Source organism: Bubalus bubalis, chromosome 2 (assembly GCF_019923935.1).
Source record: "Bubalus bubalis isolate 160015118507 breed Murrah chromosome 2, NDDB_SH_1, whole genome shotgun sequence".
Taxonomy (NCBI): domain Eukaryota; kingdom Metazoa; phylum Chordata; class Mammalia; order Artiodactyla; family Bovidae; genus Bubalus; species Bubalus bubalis.
The window spans coordinates 140,954,980-140,970,484 of record NC_059158.1 but is presented as its reverse complement, the minus strand read 5'-3'; positions in this window follow the sequence as shown (position 1 = coordinate 140,970,484).

Sequence of the window (15,505 nt, the reverse complement as noted above, 5' to 3'; positions counted from 1 at the left end):
TTTTGAGGAGTTTCTCCTCAGAATTCCAAAATGAGTAATAAATTATTGTTTTCCTAGGAAGGGCTTTGGAAATAACATTGAACTCAGTCCTTTCATTCCATTCTTCTACTTCATTACCTCCTGGGACTCCAAAGCCAATTTGTTTAAAAGTCTGAGAGAAGAAAGCCTTCATGACCTGGATATGACAAGAGGGAAGAAAGGGTTTTCAGAGGCCTGTACGTGGCCTTTTACCTTTAAGGGCTATTTCTCAGTAAGTAGGTAGTCACGCTTGCTTAGCCATTTAGTGGAGTTTGACTCTTTGCGACCCAATGGACTATAGCCCACCAGGCTTCTCTGTCCATGGGATTTTTTTCAAGGCAAAGTAGGTAACTGGTATGTGTATGGAAGGTGAAAATATTAAAGCATTGAATTTGATGAAAATTAAATAAATGGAGAATGGGTGTATAGTAGTAGCCACTGTAACACAAATTAGACTAAAGCTGATTCTCTACTGGGAATGGAGGCCTAGTCCATCAAGAGACAATTATAAAGTAAAAGAAAATAATTACAACTTTCATTAGTCACTTAAGGGACCTAGCAAAAGAAGTCAGACTTTTAAAAGTTTATACAAGGACTTCCCTCGTGGTCCAGTGGTAAGACTCCATGCCCCCAGTACAGGGGTCCCTGGTTCGATCCCTGGTCAGGGAACTAGATCCTGCATGCATGCTGTAACTAAGAAGTCCATGTGCTGTAACGGTGATCCTGCAAGCCACAACACAGCCAAAGTAGATAAATAATAAATATTTAAAAGTTTACACACAGTGAGTTTCAAATAAAACTTCAACCTTTTGGTGCTCAGATTAATTTACTCTAGGGGAAAGAAAAGTGAAAACTTCTGTTTCTGAGAGGGAGGGTTTACTCAATAAGCACTCAAATTGAGTATTGAAAAATATGTAAAAATTTCTTGGACATCAAATAACTAACAAAGCAGTATTGTGATGAGTTACCTGTGGCGGATTCATTTTGATATTTGGCAAAACTAATACAGTTATGTAAAGTTTAAAAATAAAATAAAATTTAAAAAAAAAGCGTAAATGATTTTTAAAACATGAGTTAACATTCCTATAATTTCATGGAGATAGAAATATTCAAAGAAGTAGAATATGAAAAAGATATGTATTGGTGTTGGCACCAGATATTGAGAATTTACTTGCAAAATTACATTATTTGAAAGTTTAATCAGAAGGTAATATGTTTAAAGCTATTATGACTTATTCAAAATGATTCTGTGATTATAATCCATGAATCCCATTTTACTATTTTCTAAGCTAAATAGAAAAGTGAAAGTCTTTCCTTAAGCAAACAGAATCGTAAGAGTAAACATTTTCTGAAAGATGAACAAAGTATAGTAGTTTGTATACTATTTTCACACAGGTATTTTTCATCTGTATCTACTGCTTCCCTCCATATAGTCACTTACCCCCTTTATCTGATGTACTTAATTATAAACATGGGGGAACAATACGTATCCTGCAAGGAGGCTGACCTTTTCCTTGCAAGATTTCAGCAAAATGCCATAGTTCTTATTTTCCAGCTTCTAGATTGTCCTGATTCTCTAGGCATGGCCATACAGACATGGACACCACTCAGATCCCAGAAGCCTGTTTCAGGGCGTGGTCAGCTGTCCTTAGGATTTGGGCATCCAAATAAGTGTGAGGACAGAGAGTGACTTTAGTTGCCTGGCTCCAGACCACTGAGCACTGGGCTCCAGAGTGCTCTTCAGACCTGCTGGAAAGCCTTTTATCTAGAGAGCCTTGACTTTGACTAGGTGCAGGGACTGGGTGGTATCTGGCAGATCTCCTTGGGGGAGGAGATAAATGCACTCTGTGTGTGTGAGTGTGGTGTTCATTAGAACTGTTTACAAATATTCCAGCTCTACCTCCTTCAAAGCATATGGGAGGATTTGCCTGTCTGCAGCCTACTAAAGAATCCTTTGGACTGCAAAGAGATCAAACCAGTCAATTCTAAAGTAAATCGACCCTGAAAATTTATTGGAAGGACTGTTGCTGAAGCTGAAGCTCCCATACTTTAGCCACCTGATGCCAACAGCTGACTCATTGGAAAAGACCCTGATACGGGGTAAGATTGAAGGAAAAAGGAAAAAGGGGTGGCAGATGATGAGATGGTTAGATAGCATCACTGACTCAGTGGACATGAATTTGAGCAAACCCTGGGACATACTGGAGGACAGGGAAGCCTGGCTTCATGGGGTTGCCAAGAGCTGGACACGACTTAGCAACTGAACAATAACAAAAGCCTGCTAATGTACAGAGTAGCTCTGGGACTCGCTTCAGCCAGTGAAAAGTAGATGGAAGTGATGAGTATCGGTTCTGGGCAGAACTTAAGAGCTAGTGCAGGTATGACCCTGTTCTGCTTTTCCCTGTAGCACCTAGCCAGCAAGGTGCTTGTGGTGGCTGCTCTGTTGGACTGCGGTGAATGATGACCATGAGGAATGCCATACCTTCCTACCATCCCTTACTGGACCTGAGCATAAGTGAGAAATAAAGTCACTGAAATCTAGGGGTTGTTTGTCTCTGCAGTATAATCTAGACCATTCTGATTAAAAGTAGGGAGGAAAAAAGATATAAATAATTGCAGGGCACATCAAAGCAGAGAATGGCTAATAATTCTACAACTCTTTCCTCCCAGGTGCACAGCTAATTCACATTTTTCAGCCTCCTGTGTAGTGAAGTGAGGCCATAGGACTGAATTCTGCCGAGTGTAATGTAGATGAAAGTTTTGTGCTCCACCTCCAGTCTCCACTGTGGAAAACCTGCATGATCTCTCATCTCCATCTGCCACATGGAAACTAAGGATTCTAGAGCAGGAGTCAGCAAACTTTTTCTATAAAGGGCCATATGGTAAATATTTTAGGCTTTGTGGGTCATGAGTTCTCTGTCATAACTATCTGCTGTTTTACAGGAAAATAGTCATAAGCATTATGTAAACAAATGGACATGGTTGTGTTCCAATAAAACTTTATTTAAAAAAACAGGCAGTGGGTCCACATTTCCTCGGGGTGATTATTTGCTGACTTCTTACCTAGTGGAGGGTAGAAACACAGGGTGGAGGGTAGAAACATAGGGTGGAGGGTAGAAACACAGGGTGGAGGGTAGAAACACAGGATGGAGGGATCCTGAGTCTCTGAGTTCCTCTATGGTATTTACTTGCTGAACACACACATTGAAATGTTATCTGAGTTAAAAAAGCAAACTTCTGATGAGTTAAGCATAATTAATATGCTATCTTATCCCAGATTGCAGAAAAAATTCTGGATGGATTAATAAACAGAGAAAACTGTAAAAGACTAAAAGAAAATGTAGCAAATTCTTTAACAACACTGGTTATCTTTGTAAAACTAGTTAGAAATAGTTTTTATCATGATATAAAACCCCAGAAACTGTAACAGAAAAAAATTAAACAGATTTGACTACAGAATAAACAACCCAAGCATTTTTATACAGTGACAGGTACCATGAACAATATTACTTAAAGGGGAAAAAATAAATGCAACATATATTCACAATAGGAAAGATTAATATGCAAAATACCAAATTGCTTCTAGAAATCAATACAAAAAGGAGAAGCAGCAAAATAAAACAAACACAGGACATGAAGAAGTAATTTTTCAGAAGGAGGAATATGTGCTAATGAACATATGGAAACATATTCAGCCTCATCAACGATCAGAGTGTAAATTACAAGAGCATTTTTTACTTATTACATTGGCAAGGAAATGTTTTAATATAAGATGTTTGTGAGTGCACATTAAAAATACAGCTTTCATATTCAACCGACTGTAGTATGAATTGATGATATAGGATGAACATTTCTGGAAAGCAGTTTGCAGTATCTGTAAATGTTAAAAATGCATATATACTTTGGCCATGCATTTCCACTACAAGTAAGCTATCCTACAGAAATACTTATGTGTGCAAGAGTGTACTTACATGTATGTCTGTTACAGCGTTATTTGTAAGAGAAAAAAAATCAGACTGCACTTCAACACTTATGAATAAAGGAATGGTTAGAAAAATTGAATGTATATACGCTGTGGAATAATAAATAACTTTAAAAATCAGGGAACTATGCATGTGTTGACACAGAATAGTGTTCATGACATATTTTTGAGTGATAAGAGCGAATCAGAACAATATGTACAATATGTGCTCTAAAAAAAGGGGAAAGAGGGTGGAAGTCTACTTATCTTGAAGAATATGCACCCTGTTGACTTTGGTAACCCTTATATTAAAACATTTTTAACTTTGTACACTTCTCTTTTTCCCTTTGTATATCATTTTTATAATTACAATGTCTTTAAAAAGCGAAAGGACCGAAGTCAAGAGAGACTGAAAAAGAAGCCGGTTGTGGAGCCTGGCCAACGCTGAGAGGTTGAGGGGTGGACGGGCATAAGAACAAAGACTTGCTGTAGACTTGCTGAGGCAAATCCACAGGCATGAGTCACTCCCTTGGAGTTCCAGTGGCAGCAGACCGAGTTGTTACGACCTGGAACCAGGGTTCTGCTTGGAAATTTTCCAGGAAAGAGGAACACTTAGGGTGAGAAGAGAAAGGATAACCTTGCTGGCCTAAGGGCAAAACATGTTGGAAACACAAAAACCAAGTAATGTCCCTTGGCTGAACTTTCTTAGTCTATACAGGCGCTAAATATTATGTTATATTTTCATTGCTCCAGATTTTGTTTAGGTTAAAAATCTTCTCAGAAGCTGAAATGAATATATACCTAATAGAAAGGTTTCTTATTTCTTTATTTATTTGGCTTTAAAGTTTCCATGTCACTGTGTATTCTAGGAAGGTAATTCAAGGTTCATTCAACCTTAGTTGTGCCAACAGGAAGACATGGCCCCAGTGTGTGTTAGAGATGTATAGGTTGTCACTCATTCAGGAGGCCTTTCATTCGTTCTCTGATGTGTATTAGCAATTTCTGTTGACCAAGAGTAGTTTTGTCACAAGTCTGATTCTAGTGAGATGGAACTTCATGTATGTTTATTGACCATTTAAGTAAAGCCATGTTGATGTGTTACTTAACAGAAAGTTTTATCTCTTGGGTATAGCTTGTACTCCAAAAGTCCCCGTATTACTGACTGTTACTTTTTACCTTATAAACAAAAGCCCACCATAGGAATGATCCAAAGGCAGATTTGGGCATTTTTCTGGTTGGTTGTACTCTGCGTGCCTTTACCCTTCCCGCCCGTGGGACTGGCCTTGCCTGGGGTGGAACCTGAAACATGGCATATGGTGGTGATAGGGAAATGATGTTTTAGTTTGCTAGGATTGCCATAAGAAAGCAACAGAGACGGGGTGGGCAGCTTTTCACAGGAATTTATTGTCTCAGAGTTTTGGAGGCTGAAAGTCTGAAAGCCTGGTGTTAACAGCCTTGATTTCTCCAAGGGCTGTGAGGGAAGGATCTGTTTCGGGCTTTTCTGCTTGGCTTATAGATGGCTGACTTTTCCCTGTGTCTCTTCACATCATGTCCTATCTATGTGCATCGGTCTTCATGTACAAATTTCCCCTTTTTATAAAGACACCAACCATATTGGTTTAGGGCTCACCCCAATGACTTCATGGGCTTCCATGGTGGCTCAGCAGTAAAGTATCTGCCTGTAACACAGGAGACATAAGAGATGTGGGTTCGATCCCTGGGTTGGGAAGATCCTCTGGAGGAGGGCCTGGGAACCCACTCCAGTATTCTTGCCTAGACAATGGACAGAAAAGCCTGGCAGGGTACAGTCCACAGGGTTACAGAGTCGGGCACGACTGAAGCTACTTAGCATGCACAATGACTTCATATTAAAGACCCCACCTCCAAATGAGATGACATTCTCAGGTACTGGGGGTTAGGACCCCATCATATCTTTTTTCTTTTTTTCTTTCTCTCTTTTTTTAAAATTTTTGTAGGGCACGACAGCAGGGACAATTCAACCACAATTGATGGCATAATGAAGTTAACAGTAAAAGTGGGGTCAGAACCTGGCTGTCTGACTAGTTACCCAGGATTTTTTTTTTTAATCAGACCCCCCTACCTCTGTGTTCCAAGCAGTCTTCCTGCCCCTTTTCCAGGGTTCCTATTGATTCCAGGGCATTTCTCTAATGTAATAATTAGGTAATTGGGCATTTATCTCCCTGGTGAGAGATAAACACTGGCTGCGAGGAGGGACCGTGTCTTTTGTTCCTGGGTCTAGCACAGTACCTGACTCAGACAAGGTAACTGAATGAAGAGCAACATCTGTCTTGTAAAGAGGGCCAGTCCACACTGCCATTTGTTTTCCTGATCGCACAACTAAATATAAGTACCTCCAGACTCAGCCCTGTGAAACAAAGTGACATGAAACCTTGAAAAACTTAAAAATCCTTACTAAGTATATTGAGGCCCATTGTGGACAGAACCTTCTAGATGGGGTGGTGGAATAAGGAAGTCCCAAACAGGAGTCCTTACATATAGTTGCTTCAAAAGCAAAGCAAGTTCAGCCAAAGGATAGTGCACCTGGCTTACATTCATAATGAACTTTAAAGTCTAACTTAAAAATTACAGTTAGATAAAGCAGAAATGCTGCTGTAGAAATTATTCAATGGTTAGTAAATAGAGTTCATGAGGAAGGCCTATGGGAGTTGTGGGTTTTTAAAACCAAGAGAATACCAAGTCAGAAGGGCAACTTTGTAACAGTCTTCAAGTGGAAACACAGGGATGTTGATGAGTTTTTCTGTCTCTGCTGAAGGCAGAACAAGAATAGCTTATGCCACAGCAAGCAAGGGTTGGGTTGACTATGAAGGAAGCATTTCCTGGGGCTGCTGCTAAGTCACTTCAGTTGTTTCCGACTCTGTGCGACCCCATAGATGGCAGCCCACCAGGCTTCCCCGTCCCTGGGATTCTCCAGGCAAGAACACTGGAGTGGGTTGCCATTTCCTGATAGAATACTAAATATCAGGGTGGCTTGGATTCCAATACAAGCTTCAGTTTTGCATCTTTCTATCACTTAAATGAAAACTAAAATATAGGTAGCCAAGCTCTTTCACTTACTAGCCACAAGACCGTGGAAAAGTTACATGTTTTCACTGAGAGTCTGTTTCCTTACTCATAAAATGGGCTTAATTTTTACCTCAGAGAGTAGTAAGAGATTGAATATCAAGCATGTAGTAAGCTCCAAGCACACTGTAAGCACTCCAGAAAGTGTTATTAATGAACTTGAGAGCAAATATTTAAAATTCTGATTTGTTATTCTAAGCATCTCATGTGCTATTTCATTTTGGTTTCACAATAATCGTGTGAAGTAGGTGCTTTTATTTCCATTTTACAGGTGAGAAAAATGAGACACAGAGAAATTAAGTAACTTGCCCCCAAATCATAGAGATAGTAAGTAACAAAACTCCAGAGTAAATCCAGCCCATCTGTCTCCAGAGCCTGTGTTTCTAGTCACTTGACTAGCAACCTCTACATGTTTATAGCAACTAAACATTAGATTTTTAAAAATAAAAATGTGGCGTGCTCTTTAAAAATTCAGTCTAGTGGTCCCCAGCCATTTAATGTCCTTTTTGTTTTTACCTTTCATGTTTTGAATGATTTTATTTACTAAAGCACTTCAGTGATAAATAATAATTTATTTTTCATTGCTGTTAATCAAAGAAGTATGTGACAGAGCTCCAGATCAATATGAAGTAACAGCATGATCTCATAAAAATCTTGTCAGAAGCAAACAACTTGATGTTTTGGTTGGCTCATGCAGTTTTATCACTGCATGGCTTGCACCAAGGTTTCTGAAATACCTGTAATAATTAGCTGGTCTTCCTTCCACTCTGAAGTTCACAGAAGTTAATATCCTGTGATGAATCATCTATGGTACTGATATATGAGTTCCTTCTACTGAGACATCATAGTAAGTAGGTTCCCCCCTCCCCCAAGAATGATTCCTCCATGTGATTAAGTACACTCTGAAGACACAGATGCACTACACTGTTGATGTTGTTCTGTAGCACGCCAGGCTTCCCTATCTTCGTCTATCTCCTGGGGTTTGCTCAAATTCGTGTCCATTGAGTTGGTGATGCTATCTAACCATCTCATCCTCTGCAGCTCTCTTCTCCTTTTGCCTTCAGTCTTTCCCAGAATCAGGGTCTTTTCCAATGAGTTGGGTCTTCCCATCAGGTGGCCAAAGTATTGGAGCTTCAGCTTTAGCTACATTAGTATTTCTCAAATAGTGTGGTCAGTAGTTTTGGATAGGTCTAGTTAAGGTCAAGAAAAGACAATGGCACCCCACTCCAGTACTCTTGCCTGGAAAATCCCAAGGAGGGAGGACCCTGGTGGGCTACAGTCCATGGGGTCGCTAAGAGTTGGACACGACTGAGCGACTTCCCTTTCAGTTTTCGCTTTCATGCATTGGAGAAGGAAATGGCAACCCACTCCAGTGTTCTTGCCTGGAGAATCCCAGGGATGGGGGAGCCTGCTGGGCTGCCGTCTACGGGGTCTCACAGAGTTGGATATGACTGAAGCGATTTAGCAGCAGCAGCAGCAGTTAAGGTCCAGAATGTATTTTAAATATATATATTCCATTACTAAATGTTTAAAGTGAATGTTTTAAACTAGGAAAAAAAAAAGTCACTGGTTTTGGGTGAGTGTGAAAGTGTTCTCTGCAGCTGGAGGCTAAGGTAGACTGAAGAGATGAGGATCTGGCATTAGAGCTGTCCACTGAGTGAGTGCCTGTGTGTGTGTGTGTGTACATGTGCAGCTATGCAGGGGGCAATTATGGAGGAGAAACAAGCAATGGTGTGATAGTATACCACCTTTAAGGGGAAAAAATGGCCCCAGTTGGTAGCATTTACCAATTTCCATGTTATAAATACTTCTACCATGGCCAATTTCAAGCTACCAACAGTTTGACAACATTATTTATTTATATTTATTTTAATATATTTTTGTACTTAACAGTTGGCTCTATTAAGCCACCATAAGCCTCTTCCATCAAATCCCTGGAAATGAACAAACTTGTTTATCAGTAGTCTCAAGATAGAACCTGGAGATGCTATTGATGAGAACGAGCATCTGACCGGGCAGGTGAAGGATAAAGTCAAGAAAACAGAGTTTCTAAGATGAAGCCTATGACTGATGACTTATAGCCAGAAATGACCCCGAACCAAGAAAGCTACAAAGAGGAGACATTTTGGAAGGCAGCAATCTGGTTGCCAAACTGTGAATGAAAGACTTGGATCCAGGGGCTTATCACAGAGAAGATGACTAATCGGACAAGGAGAAGAGGGGAGGAAGATGATGCAGTACAAGTACAGTGAGGATCTGCTCACCCCAGACCAGATGTATTTCTGTACCAATCGAAATTCTTGTCTGATATAGCCAACTTACAAGCTAGATACTAAGGAACAGGAAGAGAGTGGGGATTTCATTCCAAGAATTCTAGTACAGGATGAGGAAGAAGGAGGAAAGACAGTTACTAGGACTAGGACTAGGACTAGGACATAAGACAAAAGCCAAACTAACAACCCTACTCAAAGTCTACTTCTCTGAAAGAGAGTTGTGTGTGTATTAATTGTTCACTTGAGTGCAACTCTTTGCTACCCCATAGACAGTAGCCCATCAGGCTCCTCTGTCCACAGAATTCTTCAGGCAAGAATACTGGAGTGGGTAGCATGCCCTTCACCACGGGGTCTTCCTGACATAGGAATCAAACCCAGGTCTCCTGCATTGCAGGCAGATTCTTTACGGTCTTAGCCACTGGGGAGCTACTTAAATCCAAATCTGAAAAGCTTCCACCAGACATCCCCTTTTGCCAAAAGCCACAAGCGGAAGAACAGATGGTCTACCCGTGGCAGTCAAGTGCTTGCAGCTGTGAGCAGAGACGTGTCCTGTCTCAGTACAAGGGAACAGGTAGGTCATTATACTGAAGAGTAAACTGCATTGGTTGTGAAGACTTCAGACATTTCAGTGTAGTTTTTGTCTGGAAACTCAAATTATGTTTAGCATCTCACAGCCTGGTGACCAAACTCTCTAGGCTACTCCTGGTCTGACAGTACAATCTTTTCCCTGCTCCCCATCATATCAGGACCAAATTTCTGGATGTCTGAAGATGGTGAGTGGTGGAAGGAGTCTGAGGAAATGGAAATGATGGATGTGGACCACTCTTTCTAACAGCTTGAAGGAGAGAGATGGAGATAGAAAGAAATAAGGGACCTAGGGGCTTGAGTGAAGGAGAAAAAGAATAATAAAGTGATGACTGCAAATTAGGCATATGAGTATGTTTATCTGGGGAAAGACAAAGTAGAGAAGTGAAAGCTAGTAGTCTAGACACACAGATGTCTTTCTTTCAGTGCTCCAGTGTGCTGTAACGTCCTGAGAAGGGATGATATGACTGCCCAACTGCTTCTTTTCTGCCTGCTTTATAATAACCAAAGTACAAGGCAAGAGTATTAGAGCATTGGTGTCTTAGAGCATTCACCTCTGCAATGACACGCCAAGTATCTCCCTCCCAAGGTCACCAGAGACTTCCAATTTGCCCAATTCATTTGACAGTGCCACTCTATCTTCCCCAACCTCCTTGAATGATCTGACACTGTCCTCCTTTTGAGAACACATAAAGAATCTGCCTGCCAATTCAGGAGATGCAGGAGATGCAAGTTCAATCCGAGTCCAGAAGATCCCATGGAGAAGGAATGGCAACCTACTGCAGTATTCTTGCCTGGACTATTCCACAGACAGAGAAGCCTGGCTGACTACAGTTCATGGGGTCCCAAAGAGTCAGACATGACGGAGTGAGCACTGCTTCCCTGTGCTGTCACTCTAAGCTGCTCTCCAAGCTCCGGGTTGGTCTCTTTCTGGTCTCACACTGGGGCATCTTCCTCTTACTACTAGTGTCCTTTTTCGGTCGTTTCACTCGTCAATCTATATTTCTAGATTACCTCCTCCATGTAAGTTGTTTCATTGGCTCTGTACAAATGGTAGGTCCAGTATCTTTATCTTTAGCTCACAGCTCTGTCCCTGGCTCTAGACTTCTCGATCCTAAATCTATGTAATTATGTCCCACAAACAACTCCACTCCCCCAGTCCAAAATTAGAACTCTCCATCAACTTTGAAAGACTTTGGAGTATAGACATTACATCTCATGCCTATTTTTATAGCTTCACTGCACACAGGGTTCAGCAACTATTGTCAAATGACAACATGGCTGGATATTTTCAACAAACATTTAAATTTCATTTATTTATTTAATATATTTACTGAGATACAATTGATATACAATAAACTGCACATATTTAAAGTATACAATTTGATGTTTTAATATGTGCATACCTTTCACCACAACCAAGATGGGGAATAAAGTTATAACCTCTGAAGTTTCTTCTTTGTGCCCCTTGTAACCCCTCCTTCTGTCTTCCCTACCCTACCCTCACCGCTAGGCAACCACTGATCCAATTTCTGTCACCATACTAATTTACATTTTCTATAATTTTATGTAAATGGTCTCATACATTATATACTCTTGTTTTTGGCCTGGCTTTCTTCACTCAGCATGATTATTTTAATTGTTCTTGTGCCTCATGTCTTAATAGTTCATGCCCTTTTATTGCCAAATAGCATTCTCGTCTATTGGTATATCACCATTTGTTTATTTATCATCTGTTGATGGATCTTTGTGTCATTTCCATTTTTAGTTATTACAAATAAAGCTGCTATGAATCATTTGTGGGACAGTCTTTGTGTGGCATATGCTTTTATTTCTCTTAGGTAAATAAATAAGAATGGAATGATTATAATATATGTATGTATGTTCATTGCTTGGTTGTGTCTGACTCTTTGCAACCCCATGGACTGTCCTTGTCTGTCCATGGAATTCTCCAGGCAAGAATACTGGAGTGGGTTGCCATTCCCTTCCCCAGGGGATCTTCCGGATCCAGGGATCAAACCGGAGTCTCCTGCATTTCAGGCAGATTCTTTACTGTCTGAGCTACCAGGGAAGCCCATTATAATATATGGTAGGTGTATATTTGACTTTATAAGAAATTGCCAAACTTTCTCCCAAATTTTGAACTATTGTACCTTCCCACTAGCAGTCTGTGATGTTCTAATTTCTCTACATCCTTCACAATATTTGGTATGGTAAGTAGTTTTAATTTTAGCCACTCTAATAGATGTGAAGTAGTATATCATTGTGGTCTTAATTTGCCTTTTCCTATTGACTAATGACGGAGAAGGCAATGGCACCCACTCCAGTACTCTTGCCTGGAAAATCCCATGTACGGAGGAGCCTGGTGGGCTGCAGTCCATGGGGTCCCTAAGAGTCAGACATGACTGAGCGACTCCCCTTTCACTTTTCACTTTCATGCATTGGAGAAGGAAATGGTAACCCACTCCAGTGTTCTTGCCTGGAGAATCCCAGGGACAGGGGAGCCTGGCGGGCTGCCATCTATGGGGTCGCACAGTGTTGGACACGACTGAAGCGACTTAGCAGGAGCATTGACTAATGATGTTGAGTATCTTTTCATGGCTTATCTGCCATCCACATATCTTCTTTGGTCAGGTGTTCATTTCTTTTGCCCATTTGAAAAATGTGTTACAGTATTTTGAGAGTTCTTTATGCATCCTGAATATAAGTTCTACATCAGATCAGATCAGTCATTCAGTCGTGTCTGACTCCTTGCGACCCCATGAATCACAGCATGCCAGGCCTCCCTGTCCATCACCAACTCCCGGAGTTCACTCAGACACACGTCCATCGAGTCAGTGATGCCATCCAGCCATCTCATCCTCTGTCGTCCCCTTCTCCTCCTGCCCCCAATCCCTCCCAGCATCAGAGTCTTTTCCAATGAGTCAACTCTTCGCATGAGGTGGCCAAAGTACTGGAGTTTCAGCTTTAGCATCATTCCTTCCAAAGAAATCCCAGGGCTGATCTCCTTCAGAATGGACTGGTTGGATCTCCTTGCAGTCCAAGGGACTCTCAAGAGTCTTCTCCAACACCACAGTTCAAAAGCATCAATTCTTCGGCGCTCAGCCTTCTTCACAGTCCAACTCTCACATCCATACATGACCACAGGAAAAAACATAGCCTTGACTAGATGAACCTTTGTTGGCAAAGTAATGTCTCTGCTTTTGAATATGCTATCTAGGTTGGTTATAACTTTCCTTCCAAGGAGTAAGCATCTTTTAATTTCATGGCTGCAGTCACCATCTGTAGTGATTTTGGAGCCCAGAAAAATAAAGTCTGACACTGTTTCCACTGTTTCCCCATCTATTTGCCATGAAGTGATGGGACCAGATGCCATGATCTTCGTTTTCTGAATGTTGAGCTTTAAGCCAACTTTTTCACTCTCCTCTTTCACTTGCATCAAGAGGCTTTTTATCCTCTTCACTTCCTGCCATAAGGGTGGTGTCATCTGCATATCTGAGGTTATTGATATTTCTCCCGGCAATCTTGATTCCAGCTTGTGTTTCTTCCAGTCCAGCATTTCTCATGATGTACTCTGCATAGAAGTTAAATAACCAGGATGACAATATACAGCCTTGACTAACTCTTTTTCCTATTTGGAACCAGTCTGTTGTTCCATGTCCAGTTCTAACTGTTGCTTCCTGACCTGCATACAAATTTCTCAAGAGGCAGATCAGGTGGTCTGGTATTCCCATCTCTTTCAGAATTTTCCACAGTTTATTGTGATCCACACAGTCAAAGGCTTTGGCATAGTCAATAAAGCAGAAATAGATGTTTTTCTGGAACTCTCTTGCTTTTTCCATGATCCAGCAGATGTTGGCAGTTTGATCTCTGGTTCCTCTGCCTTTTCTAAAACCAGCTTGAACATCAGGAAGTTCACGGTTCACATATTGCTGAAGCCTGGCTTGGAGAATTTTGAGCATTACTTTACTAGTGTGTGAGATGAGTGCAATTGTTCGGTAGTTTGAGCATTCTTTGGCATTGCCTTTCTTTGGGATTGTATATATATATGATTTGCAAGTATTTTCTTCCAGTCTGTGGCTTATTTGTTTATTCCTTTAACTATGTCTTTTGAAGAGTAGAAAATTTTAATTTTGGTGAAGTTCATTTTGTTCTCTTATGAATTGTGCTTTTGGTATCATACTCAAAAAGAATTTTGCCTAACCAATGGTCACACAAAAAAAATCCTATATTTTCTTCCAGAAATGTTATTATTTTACATTTTACAATTAAACATATGATCCATTTTGAGTTAATTTTTATATATGGTGGGAGCTATGAATTGAAGTTTGTTATTTCAAAAGTGGATATTTAATTTGTTGAAACACATATACATTTAAACAAATTATGAGGGAGTCTGTCCTTATTTTAAATGTGTCCTTATTTAAAAATTTTTAAGTCAAAAATAATGTGCCAGCACTCAAACTGCCTAGTTTTTATAAGCGTAGTCTTTACTTATTCTGTTTTCAAATTAACTCATTAACTTTTAAATTGTTTACAGTTTATTTTATTGGAGTATAAATGATTTACAATGTTGTGCTAATTTCTACTGTACAGCAAAGTGAATCAGTTTCACATGTATTTTTATTTTTTCATATTCTTTTCCATTATGACTTATCACAGGACATGAATATAGTTCCCTGTGCTATACAATAGGACTAATTTTTAAATTTTTATTATAAAGGAATAAATTGATGTTTATGTCTTATGTCCTATTGGCTTATCAGCTTATCAGGTTTGAGTTCTATAAGCTTGTTTTTATCAAGATTATTTTTAGGCCTTTCAGAGTGGGAGAGGAATAATGGGAAGCAGGTTAGTATGAAGTAGGGATAAATGTGCCTCATTGACATCTCATTAAAATGCTCATAATTCTGAGCTGGCACATTGAGGAGCCTCTAGGATTATTGCCTGATGCATCTTTTCTGTACAGATTTTGACTTAGGCAAGAATGGAATACTTTTAACAGTATGTATGTGTCTGTGTATTTTATTAGAAGGCAGGGAGAAAATGGCTGATTATGGATCTTGCTTATTTCAGTTTAGTAAAGAGAAAAATCCTGGGACAAACCCATCTTCCCTCTTTGGAATGACCCACCAGAGTTTAATAAAAAATGACTCAAATATCTGGAGTGGTCTGTGAAGTCCTAAAGCCATTCTTGGGCCAGAGATGACAAATGGGCATTTTCAGCCTGCTCTGTGCAGTTGAGAGAAGTGTTATTGTGGGTATTGGGAAGTAATTTTGACCATTAAAAAAGTATCCACTGTTTAAAATGAGACACAATTTGTCATCAGCATCCTAAGTCTCTTCTTCTCTACTTCCCCTTTGGTAGTTTCTTCTCCTTTCTAGGTATCCGAGGCTCTCATGCTTTCGAGTGCTTTCTTGCTTCCTGAAATCTACATCTGCCCATGATTTATGATTATGTCTGAATATATTATCCTACAAGGGATACTTGCACATTAGTAGAGGACCAAGGCTTAACCAAAGGGCTTTCTCAGCTTGGAATGCTAGGGCTCAATAAACCAATAGA